We start from the raw sequence: 13,460 nt of genomic DNA, 5'->3' as shown, positions 1-13,460 counted from the left end.
TGGGTGCGGGGGCGGCCGGCGAGGGGTGGTGTTTGTCGACCAATTAGCATGAGACAGACCGCCAGAAAGTTCCAACGAGAAAAGTTGGCTTACAGTCGAGTGTCTGGACACCGGCAAGAGGGAGAGGTACACCATTGTTCTGTTAATGGCTCCGAGTGCTTGACTAAGCAGGTGAGATGGAGCATGTGATTTCGAGGTTATGCATGATAGAATATGATGACTATCTGAGGCGACCTTCCAGCTTTGTATTCAAAGAGTTATAGATCCCATGCAGCTTATTTATCGTAAAAAAGCATGTCATCATCGTCTCCCAGTTTACTCAAGGTGGGGTCCGGGGACACCCAAGGGAAAGTGAAGCATAGCCGGGAGGACGCGATTTTTCTCAAGTGGACAGCCACCCTTGAATCGAAGGAGTTTAATCTGAACTTTAAGAACTCAGTGGAAAGTTCAAGAATAGACAGCTCTGATGCTCTAATAAACAGACAAAACATTATTTACAAAACGACAATGTAAATGTTCATAAAATAAATCTGCATTGAGGGGGTGCATGGAATTTATTTTACAGTGAAGGGGTCTCTGGCTACAAAATGTCTGAGACCCCGTGCTCTATGAAATCGCCGTCATCACGTCCGTGACTTTTCACTCAAGCGGTACACGCCTACTAAAGTCCAGACAACAAACTGTCAGCAAGTAAAGCACCTTGCACCTCTGTTATGTTGGTAACCATCTAAAAATGAATTAAATTAGAAATAACTCATGTGAAGTACATTTTAATTCAGTTTCTTTTTATATAGGTGTTCATTTATGCATAAAGGTCATGCATAAAGATAATAGAAGGCTGAGCTCAACTCCTGCATCACCTCCAGCAAGGACACAGAGTGCAGAATGGGGGAGCCAAGGAATATCGCCAGAAAGAAAGGCTATAAACTATAACTCGATAATATATGTATAATATTTATAGTTATATTTATTGAATCACAAATCAAAACTATGAAATAATTATTACGCAAACATTTTTAAGTACCTTATGCATTTTTAGTTCCATTGCTTGAATCACCCATTCAGGAAACGTGCTCAGAACGTGGCACAAAATCACATGCTTTTAGTTTAACAGTGTAGCATTAAATACAGACAAAAGTTTGGACGCCTTCTAATTCAATGTTTTTTCTTTATTTTTATTAATCAAAAGCCACCTCATGTCTTAAAGTAATGATGGATGTCGTTTCTCTTTACTTAGCTGAGTGGTTCTTGACATAAGATGGATTGCTACGGTTGTCGAATAGGGCTATTTACTGTATGTTTATTATTTACTATTTGATCGCAAACGCATTAAGAAGGCAAGAAATTGCACTAATTAACTTTTGACGAGGCATCTGTTAATTGAAAAGCGTTCCAGGTGACGACCTCATGAAGCTGGTTAAGATAACGCCAATCGTGTGCAAAGCATCATCAAGGTAAACGCTGGATACTTTGAAGAACCTAAAATATGAAACATAGTTTGGCTTTTTAACACTTTTTTTTGTTTACCACATAATTCTTTACATGTTATTTCATAGTTCTGATGTCCTCAGTATTATTCTGCAATGTAGAAAATAGTCAAAATACAGAAAACCCTATGTGAATGAGTAAGAGTGTACAAATATTTGACTGGTCCTGTATGTGCTGCAATATGTGGAGAATCGTAACAGGGATACATGTGATATGTTAAATGCGAATCTTACCATATATGCTGTAGTTGTTGAGTATTAAACTACCCCAAATATAGTTAAAAAAAAAAACCCAGAGAAATCAATCGTATTAAAAGTAAAGCAGACCCACTATGGCTTCCTGCTACGCCTGCACAATAGCTGCCCCGCTACAGGAGGTGCAGTTCTGTGGTCTGCTGGGGCAGTCAGAGGCCGTGTCTCCCTGTGCCAGGTCAGGGTGTGTTTTCGGAGTGTGTTTGCTCACTGGCGGTAATAATGTGAGCGAGGCCTAATGTCTTGCGGCCACGAGGCGGCTCTGGGTGGTAGGAAGCTCGGTGGCTGGGTGCTGGAGAGGGGAGAGGGCTGCGGGCTGCCTAAGTGGGCACTATTCAAGCTGTTGCCCATTTGATTTGGAATACCACAGACTGCTCGTGCGCAGAGTTTGCAGCACCCCGCGGTGCACCGTGATCCTACGCCAGGAATGACCAAATGCTACCGTTCCTAAAATGTGCGCAAATTGGAGGCAGCCGGTTGGCTTCATCACCGCTCGACAGTACATGAAGAGACTTTGCCACCATTTGTATGGTAACACATGTGCAGGGGAAACTTTACAAAGTACATTCGTGCTGCACGACAGGAGGAAAACTCAACCGAAGACACCTGCACCAGGCAAATGTTAAAATGACAAAACACTTGCAATCTGATTAGAATACTGCATGATTTAACATAATCTCGTGGTGATTATCTTTCACTGCAGTATAAACAGTGAGGATCAACAATCAAGAAATCGAGAGTGTAGCAGAAAATGGAGGTTTCTGTGGTAGTTAATTTGTGCTACACTAACGCCAATTTATACAAAGTGTACTTACGTACTATCTGTTTAATTATGCGAGGATTTAGGAGTTGAGACACGTAGGTACAAATTGTCCCGTGTAAACAGCTTGGATTAGACTTCAGTTTCCTACCTTTATGTATTTAGAAATCATGAAAAACGCTTATTATATATGTGTGTAATGAGGTAGAGAGTATAAAGCAGATGTGTAATTACACAAATGCTCTCAATTATTGCTTATATTCACACCAAAAGGAATGAAATTAAGAGAGAAACTCCAATCGCTATGCAGCAAATCCATACACATCGACGGCATGGTAAACAGAAGCACACATTATTTTTAACTAGTGATAGCAAATGGACTTAAATTAGTCTACCATAGAACAGATGGGCAAACGCAAAGCACTGATAAATGGAATCTGTTAATTAATTTCATACGTTGTTCATATCTAATTTAGCACATCGTCCCAGTGCCAAGTACGTGATTTTTTTTTTTTTTTTAATGTTTTGTATACTGACTGACTTATCACAGTAACTCTGTGTGTCTTATGGAGCATAAAGTAATATGTGAAAAAACAATGCATGCGTGCACGTGCGCACACACGCACGCACGCACCAAATCTCAGGTGTTTTGCTGCTATTATTGCTGCCTATGGTTATTACACTTCTCTCCCGTTTTCCTCTGACACACACACGCACACACACACACCCATCCCTCGGAAAAACCGCAGACATGAAAGATTCCAACCTGCCACCCCAAGTCACATCTGCTTCCCACACACAACTATTTACTCTCCATCCTAACTGCTCCTAATGCCGCTCCTATCATCCCTACTACCCCCCTCTATCTCTCCATCCCCCTCCTTCATCTATCCTCTCTCTCTGCATGCTCTCCCCCCTGTTTGCTGCTCCCTCCCACCCTTTTTCCTTTAACTAAACTGGCTCTGGCTTCCTCCATCTGGTCCCCTTTCCTTCAGCAGCCCCGCACCTGTTCACACCTCCTCTCCTGTTGGACCGCATTGAACATTTTCTCCGCTGCCAGGGCTATTCTGGCACCCGCAACCTCTCTGTCATTCAATCCATCTGTCAGAAGTGAACTTTGTTTACCACCAGCTTCTGCTTTCTTCTTCAAGAAATGCAAAGCCCCCTCAAGGTCAGCGGCAAAATGAATTGCAGTTGCCACCGATTTACAAACAACCGTCTCTCTCGCACTCCCTCCGGCAGCAAACCGACACATCCTGGAGCAGCAAACCTTCTGTAACTAACTTCCTGTTTTTACCAATATGTCTCTTTAGAAAGTCATATCAGTTGAGGTATCACTTACAGAACATAAGATGTTCAAATACGGTACATGCATTAATAATATTTGCTCTAATGCAAGTAGTCGCAATAGCTGGCAAGAAAAAAGAAAAAAAAAAAAACTTTGTAAGACCTGATACAAAAATGGTGTTTGTCCAAACCCTTTGAAACAGAAGCAAAGCTAGTAGCAAGCACATGACTGACTATGCAAAGAGGATGAGTGAGTGAGTGAGTGAGTGAGTGAGTGAGTGAGTGAGTGAGTGAGTGAGTGAGTGAGTGAGTGAGAGAGAGAGAAAATTACAGACAGAGTGCTTTCCCTGGATGAAACGGCGTGTGCCAGTGATGGTGTCAATGCCCGTGCCCTAAGCAGGGGACACATGGCCGGAGCTTGGGGCCGACCTTCAGGGTGCCCATGCCAGATTCCCCACCTGTACCACCTCTAACCAAATATGCCCCCCAAAAGGCCATGTGTCTGTGGTAAGAAATCAAAACTAAGCAAAAAAGCAGCACAGCTACTGAAGAGCACAACAAACATTTGTTTTAACCCAAGAGAGGGTTGGGATGGGTGGATGCTTCCTGCACTTCCGCTGCTCTCCATCATAAGCTTTGTGATTGACTTTATCTGCCAGATGGAGACGAGCGGAAGTAGAACCCTACTCCACGATGAGAACCTTTAAAAGTGCTGTACGTATGTGTGAGAGAAGAAATCAACAAATGTGAAACTTGTAAACCATAAATTCACAGTAATGTTTCCATTCACTCATTCGTCTTCAGTATCCACTTTATCCTGATCAGGGTCATGTTGGATCGGAGCCTATCCCAAAGTGCAAAGGGGGAGAGATCACCTCGGATGTGATGCCAGTACATCACAGGGCACCATGCACACACTCATTCACACCTAGGGGCAATTTAGAGTAGCCAATCTGCCTACATGCATATTTTCAGACCGTGGCAGGAAACTGGAGAACCTGGAGGAAACCCATGCGTCCACAGTGAGAACATGTGCAACTTCAAACCCAGGACCCTGGAGCTGCGAGGAGGTGATTCTACAGTACCTGCTGCACCACCGTGCTGCCGTTAAAGAGTCTAATGAAGGAATATCCAAATTCCTTTATGCACCACTTCTTCTTCTGACTGCATCAATCATTAGCACTCTGAAACACCCATCCACATTAAACCTACGAAGAAGCAAAACTTATAGTGACCAAGAAAAGGGTGTCATGGACAAAGAGCAGGAAGAAAATCAACCCATCTTCCAGAAACAGTAAGTAGGGCACTTTCTCTGGGCAGAGCTGGCCCAAGTGAGAACAGTTGCACCCAACAGATTTGCCTTCACTTTGCCTGGGGGACTCATAACATTCTGTCCTTTGCCAGCGTGCCTGACTGAGAGCTAGGCCATGGCACTGCAACGCCGCTCTATGGCTTTCCTTCCCCTCAATGTCATTTTTAGGACTGTTTAACAGTACAAGAGCACTTGAAATATACACCATACGGTTCCATGTTTTACAGTGTTTCCTTGTAGGACATTTTCTGCATTTGAACATTAGCATGCATCTAAGGCTCCAAGAGAATAGGCTGTAGGTTTCAAGGGAAATGCTGGGATTTTTTAACCTGGGCCCTATTTCCCATCTTTTTGGGTCCAAATGTTTACTATGGGCGGCACGGTGGTGTAGTGGTTAGCGCTGTCGCCTCACAGTAAGAAGGTCTGGGTTCGAGCCCCGTGGCCGGCGAGGGCCTTTCTGTGCGGAGTTTGCATGTTCTCCCCGTGTCCGCGTGGGTTTCCTCCGGGTGCTCCGGTTTCCCCCACAGTCCAAAGACATGCAGGTTAGGTTAACTGGTGACTCTAAATTGACCGTAGGTGTGAATGTGAGTGTGAATGGTTGTCTGTGTCTATGTGTCAGCCCTGTGATGACCTGGCGACTCGTCCAGGGTGTACCCCGCCTTTCGCCCGTAGTCAGCTGGGATAGGCTCCAGCTTGCCTGCGACCCTGTAGAACAGGATAAAGCGGCTAGAGATAATGAGATGAGATGAGATGTTTACTATGAACAAAAATCATCAAATCGGTCCAGTATTGAGTGAGAACGCCATCCACATCAAAGCAAACCACTTGTTTTCACCACTGACAGGCTCATAATGTTATCCGAAGTGTCGGACAACATAGAAAGGATCCCTACAGAGATACACCTGTGTCTGTGGTATAAGAGGAACAAAACACTTTGGCACATGCTGTTATTGGAAAATAATTAACATTACATCACCCCAGCATTGATTATTTTCCTATAACAGCAGGCCTAATGTGTTTTATTCCCTACAGATAATAAAGTGAAAACAATAAAAAAAAACAATGAGACATTTATTAATAACACTTAGCAATACACTATTAACCACAAGCAAATTGAGGTTGTGACTACATATTTGCCCTCCAGCTAGTATAACGACATGCATTCTGCTCTTGACAGATGAGGGAAGCTCTGGCACTGTGTGAGGATAATCAGGTTCAGAGACTATGTTCTCCCGGGTATATACAGGCTCCCAGTACAGAGCTGCAAATGAATGGCACACATGTAACTGCCTTGAACTTGGTTAGGGCATTAAATAATGGAGTAAATGACTGGCAAATGAGTTGAAGTCTTGCTCAATTGAGGGACATAGCCTCTGGCATGGCATCTGGTCTTACAGGCCAGCACAGAAGCATGCTGAATGGGAGATAAATAGAGGAAGTCACCAGGAATACATGACAGCATCATAAAGTGAGACATCTAACCCTGTTTGTACAATCTCTCTGGATAAGAATGAAGGCTGAATGAACTAACTGTGATGTTGGAAGCATAAGCTTCTGTGATTTTAGGATATCTATAAAGTTTTGAGCCTCAATTTTTGTTCCCACTTTTAAGCAATATTTGTTGTGCAAAGCGTCTCGCATGCATTTAGTAACTAATCATAAGTAACCAAATGTAAGGGCCTATTTTTTTTCAACATGAACTAATTTTTTGCCAAAGGAAGTGACCTTCAGAGGTTTCTAATAGTCACATGGTACAGTATGGTGCCCACATACACCAAGTCAAAATAATCAAATAAAAAAACATTTCTATGTAAAGCTTATACCTGAGATATTTAAACCCAAACAAGATTAAACTCAGGAAGTAGGGATCCAGACAAAAATATAGACGATGGCGATTTCATCATTCACGGCGTCCGTGTCTGCATGGCAGCACTATGTAGTCTATATGTATTGAGTCACCACCACTGGATCTGTGTAAATGAGTTATACTGGAGATAAACGATTAGCCTCAGAGCCTAAAACATACAGACATCTCTCACTATATTACTAGCGCATCTCAAACAATTAGTATATTGTAAAAAAGTTCAATATTTTCCATCAGTTATTTAAGAAAGTAAAAATTTAACATATTCTACACTCATTAGAAGCAAAATAAAATGTTTCAAGCATTTTTCTATTTTAATTTTGATAATTATGGCCTACAGCACACACAAAAAAAATCCCAAAATAATACTTCACTTTGAGTTTGAGGAAAACAGTATAAATACCATGCATCTCTCAATCTAGTTCAGTACACGCAACCACAATCGTGGGGAAGACTGCTGACTTGACAGTTGTCCAGAAGACGATCATCGACTCCCTCCAAAAGGAGGGTAAGCCACAGAAAGTCATCGCTGAAAAGGCTGGCTGGAAAAGGTGCACAAGCAACAGGGATGACTGCAGCCTTGAGAGGATTGTCAAGAAAAGTCAATTCAAGAATTTGGGAGAGCTTCACAAGGAGTGGACTAAGGCTGGTGTCAGTGCATCAAGAGCCACCACACACAGACGTCTTCAGGAAAGGGGCTACAACTGTCACATTCCTAATATCAAGCCACTCCTGAACCAGAGACAACGTCAGAAGTGTCTTACCTGGGCTAAGGAGAGAAAGAACTGGACTGTTGCTCAGTGGTCCAAAGTCCTCTTTTCAGATGAAAGTAAATTTTACTTTTCATTTGGAAATCAAGGTCCTTGAGTCTGGAGAAAGAGCGGAGAGGCACAGAATCCAAGATGTTTGAAGTTCAGTGTGAAGTTTCCAAAGTCTGTGATGATTTTGGGTGCCATATCATCTGCTGGTGTTGGTCCACTGTGTTTGATCAAGTCCAAAGTCAATACAGCCATATACCAGGAGATTATAGAGCACTTCATGTTTCTATTTGCTGACAAGCTTTATGGAGATGTCAATTTCCTTTTCCAGCAGGACTTAGCACCTACCCACAGATCCAAAACTACTACCAAATGATACGACTGTTGGCCAGACAACTCGCCTGACCTGAACCCCATACAGAATCTACAGCGTATTGTCAAGAGGAAGATAAGAAACACCCGACCCAAAAATACAGATGAGCTGAAGGCCGCTATCAAAGCAACCTGGGCTTCAATAACACCTCAGCAGTGCCACAGGCTGATCGCCTCCATGCCACGCCGCATTGATGCAGTAATTTGTGGGAAAGGAGCCCCAACCAAGTATTGAGTGTATAAATGAACATGCTTTTCAGAAGTTGGATATTTCTGTATTGTAAATCCTTTTTTGATTGATCTTAGGGAATATTCTAATAATTTGAGACACTGGATTTCTGATTTTTATGAGCTATAAGCCATAATCATCAAAATTAAAACAAAAAAGGCTTGAAATATTTCACTTTACGTGTAATGAATATAGAAGATATGAAAGTTTACCTTTTTGAATTAAATTACAAAAAAGGTAACAGTTTCCTCAGTTTCCCCACCCCCAACACACACACACACACACACACACACACACATATCTCATCGTTCATTAACACACTGAACTCAGGGACCGCACATCTCACTTTACCTCGCTCATTTGCACTATTCCACACTACCTCATCTTAACAGCTGCTAGTTTGTTTATACTGCTTATTTCATATACCTCAAGTGCCCTTGACTGTTTGGTTATTTGAACCAATTTGTGTGTGTGTGTGTGTGTATATATATATATATATATATATATATATATATATATATATACACACACACGAGTGTTTAGTCTACGTCTAGTTCATATCTAGAGTGCTTATACTGTTTATATTGTCTGTTTGAGTGTTTAGTCTGTGTGTAGTTCTTATCTAGTGTTTACACTGTTTATATTGTCTGAGTGTTTAGTCTATGTCTTGTTTTATCTAGTGTTTATACTGTTTATTTATACTGTTTATATTGTTTGTCTGAGTGTTTAGTCTATGTCTAGTTCCTATCTAGAGTGTTTATACTGGTTACATTGTTGTTTGTTTGTTTTTCAATTATTCTATTTTTTATTTATTGCATTGCCTGTTTGCACCGTGGGTCAGAGAGGACTGAAATTTCATCTGTGCTGTATGTTGAGCATGTATAGCATATTTGACAATAAAGTTGACTTGACTTGACTTGAAAAAAAACCCGAACTTTTTCACAATATTATAATTGTTTGAGATGCACTAGTACAGTACCAGTGAAAGGTTTGGACACCCCTACTCATTCAGGATTTTTCCCCCCCTGTATTTTGACCATTTTCTACATTGTAGGACAATACTGAAGACATCAACACTATGAAAAAACATATGGAACTTCTATGGAATTATGTGGTTTAAAAAACAAAACAAAACAAAAAAAAGTGTTCACTTAGAAGTACATACCTCTGCCAAGGCACAAGTTCGGATTTGCATCAAATTCTAGTCCATTGTTCCTCAGCACATGACCCACCTTTCCTCAGAATGTCATCAAGATCCATTCACTACTTTCTGACTTACATTGGGAAAAGACAAAAAAAAAAAAAACCAGAGGTAAAAACATAACCTCCTCCAAAAAAGTTAAAGGTAAAAAAAAAAAAAGGTTTCATATTTCAAATTCTTCACAATAGCCAGCATTTACCTTGACGATGCTTCGAACACTACTGGCATTATCTTAACCAGCTTCATGAGGTAGTCACCTGGAATGCTTTTTAATTAACAGGTATGCCTCGTCAAAAGTTAATTAGTGCAATTTCTTGCACGATTTGAAGACATCGCCATAATAAACCAAGGCTTAGGACCTGATATTTTATTGCATTAACAAAGCAACATAAAAAGTTAAGTATGTAACAAAGAAAAAAATAATTTTTGATACAAATATAGATTCAACTTATAGACTTTGATATAAAAATCGACAAGTCCTGGCTTATCATTTAATTCATATTATCCGAAGTGTATAATAATAATAATAATAATAATAATAATAATGTCAGCCCTGTGATGACCTGGCGACTTGTCCAGGGTGTACCCCGCCTTTCACCCATAGTCAGCTGGGATAGGCTCCAGCTTGCCTGCGACCCTGTAGAACAGGATAAAGCAGCTAGAGATAATGAGATGAGATAATAATAATAATAATAATAATAATAATATGTCAGCCCTGTGATGACCTGGCGACTTGTCCAGGGTGTACCCCGCCTTTCACCCGTAGTCAGCTGGGATAGGCTCCAGCTTGCCTGCAACCCTGTAGAACAGGATAAAGCAGCTAGAGATAATGAGATGAGATAATAATAATAATAATAATAATAATAATTTATTACATCTATATAGTGCTATATATGTACACTCTATAGTGCTTTACAACTAAAAATAAAAACGAGTGCTCTGAGAGCACAATATCCCCCACTGGCAACTCTGCCATAACTCTGGTAAAATGCGACTGAATTGAACGAAACTGCAGTATGCGTATTACCGACATATAACAAAGAATCTTGTCAAGTTTTGTGAAATTCCTCCAAAAGCTGTGAGAGGAGCTGATTTCAGAAGGTGAGTACCCTTCCTGGGATGGACGGACAGACGGACATCACCACAACATAATCCCCCTCTGGGCCTTTCAGCTAGCGGGGGATAAAAATGCAAACAATAAATATACTTCAAGTCTAAAATCACTACAGAATAAAAATAAATTTTAAAAATCATTCAAATTCTATAAACAAGTCAGAGTCTAAGAAGCATAAACTGATTTAAATAGATTAGATAGATTAGATTAGATTAGATTAGATTAGATTAGATAAAACTTTATTGATCCCTTTGGGAGGGTTCCCTCAGGGAAATTAAGATTCCAGCAGCATCATTACAGATAAACAGAAAAAAGAAATAGAGAAAAACTTCTAGATAAATTAAAATAAATTAAGTATTTACATATACAAATATAAAAAGAGTAAGATATAGGGAAGAGAGGAAGGGGGGAGAAGGGGGGGTAGCAAGAGAGATATTGCACTTTATGTTGCACATTGTCCGGTATTGGTTATTGTCAGGCTAGGCTACTGCTCCTTCCCGTCCTCTGTCCTCCTGTTACCCCTCCTTGCCCCCAGAGAGGAGTTGTACAGTCTGATGGCGTGAGGGACAAAGGAGTTTTTGAGTCTGTTCGTCCTGCACTTGGGAAGGAGCGTTCTGTCACTGAACAGGCTCCTCTGGTTGCTGATGACGGTGTGCAGAGGGTGACTGGCATCGTCCATGATGTTCAATAGTTTGTCCACAGACCTCTTCTCTGCCACTGTCACCAGAGTGTCCAGCTTCATGCCGACCACAGAGCCAGCCCGCCTGATCAGTTTGTCCAACCTGGATGTGTCGGTAGGACAGTTTTCAATTGTTTCTTGAAATTTCTAATGTTTACACATGACTTAAGTTCTCTAGGCAAGGTATTCCATAACTTGGGACCTGCTTTGGCTAGCATTCTTCCACCAAATGAACTTCTCTTGATACTATGAACCACCAAATTATTGTTGTTGTCTGCTCTAGTTCTCTTTAGAGGCCTCTTCGTGATAAGTTCTTCAAGGTACAGTGGAGAGAGGCCATTCAGAGACTTGAATGTCATGACTAGGACTTTGTACTGGATCTGCTGATGTACAGGCAACCAGTAGAGTTGTTTCATGACAGGTATTATGTGCTCATATCTGCCATGTTGGGAAATGAAATGTGCAGACATCCTCTGCATCCTGGTGAGGTGCTTTAGCGTACACTCTGGTAAACTATAAAGGATAATGTTGCAGTAAACAAGCTTAAGCCTAGGTCACAACCGGAAGTACGATTTTTTGGCCGTGCGATTTTTGGCGTTTCCCAAATCGCTGCGTTTTTTTTTGTTCATGGAGAAAGACGCACGTTGGCCGCAAGTTTGTCTTGCAACCTGAAAAAAACGTAAGCGCCCGTAGAGTTTGTTTGACATGACAAAGAACCTCTGCGGCCGGTCTGTAGCCAGTCTACGGCTCGAAAATCAGCACGTCACACGTGCGCCCTCCGTGTGTTTCTTGCACGTAGACCGGCCGTAGGAGCACGTACGGCCGGTTGTGACCGAGGCATTAGACGTTACCATTGTGTGAACCGTTGCCTTGGCTCCCACTATGGCTTATTCAGTAAAACTAATAGGAAAGTCTGGGCCTGCATTCTGGTAGTTTAAAGGATTACTGTTCAATCTGTGTTTAACTATGGAGTTACTACAACAAAAACACCTAATGACAACCATGACACTTAAAAGTATATCACGTTCATATATTATGATATTGGTAACATAGTCATATTGCCCAGCACTGACAGCTAGGACCCATCTAGATTTTTTTTCTACCTGGTGTGTTTATATCAGCATTCTAGTCATACCAGTTAAATGGACATTTGGCTCTGGCAGCATCATGCCTTTGAATAAATAATGGCTGTAGAACAACCAGGGAAGTAGTTCTACAACTAATAAGATTATGCCGCAAATCCAGTCACCCTGACCTTGACTTTCCTTCTGTTAGGACTGAATAACAACATGGATGACTGATAACCTACAAGAATATACTGCAAGTATTTCTTTAGATCGTGCAGCATGGCACAAATACACAGAAGGTTACATTCTTATGTTCGCCAGACTTTGGGACAAACTTTAAGCCAGTCAAACAAAAGGCCATGTGATGTCATGTTCTGTGAGGTCGAGAATGACAGAAGACAAAAGCTGTGGTCCTGCCCCATGCCACATGAGGAGGAGGAGCAAGGGGCCTGCAGCCCTGTAGGCGAGGCGTGAAGACGTGGCAAGGTCTCATGCCAGGCCAATGGGCACACCACTGTCAACATCATGGAGCTCTCCCGCCTGGCCGGCAGCGGTCCCAGCTGCCCCATCCGTTACTGTCTGATTAGTTCTGCTAAGCAGCCCCTCCTCTTGCAGCCCTGCTGCCATCTGCTCCCCCCAACAAGATGGCTGCTGCCCAGCACCTCGCACACCTCCCTCCTACCTGCCAGTGCCCGCCCTCGCCCCAAAGCGAGAACATGGCTTCTCACGGTTGGCGGCAGCCTCTTTTCCTTTTTCCCCTACTACTTTTGACGAAGGGCACAGGCTTCGTTCTTTTGTTGCCCGTCGGATGGTACACGCACCTCCCACTGACTTGGTCTTGCAGCAGTTTGGTGGAGCGGCAGACTTCACGCACAGTGGCAGCCTCCCTCTGGCATGGAGCTGCATCTGCTCGCTCTTTTATTCATTTTCCCATTCTCGCCTATTCGGGGGATTGTGCTCTGCCCTCCCACACACACAAACACACACACACACACACACATTCATGTGAGGTTGAAGGAAGGCAGAGAGGCGTGTAAAGTTTAATGGAATTCTGGGGTGGGATGAGAAAGCACTTAAC

The 13,460-nt window shown here is 42.1% G+C and overlaps 1 protein-coding gene across 2 annotated transcripts in view; it reads right to left on the bottom strand.

Annotated features, from left to right (window-relative positions):
• sdccag8 (SHH signaling and ciliogenesis regulator sdccag8) overlaps positions 1–13,460 on the bottom strand; it is a 212,745-nt gene that overhangs the window by 121,593 nt on the left and 77,692 nt on the right. The window lies entirely within an intron of this gene.

Source organism: Neoarius graeffei, chromosome 7 (genome assembly GCF_027579695.1).
Source record: "Neoarius graeffei isolate fNeoGra1 chromosome 7, fNeoGra1.pri, whole genome shotgun sequence".
NCBI classification, from domain to species: domain Eukaryota; kingdom Metazoa; phylum Chordata; class Actinopteri; order Siluriformes; family Ariidae; genus Neoarius; species Neoarius graeffei.
This window is presented reverse-complemented; position numbering and strand designations above follow the sequence as displayed.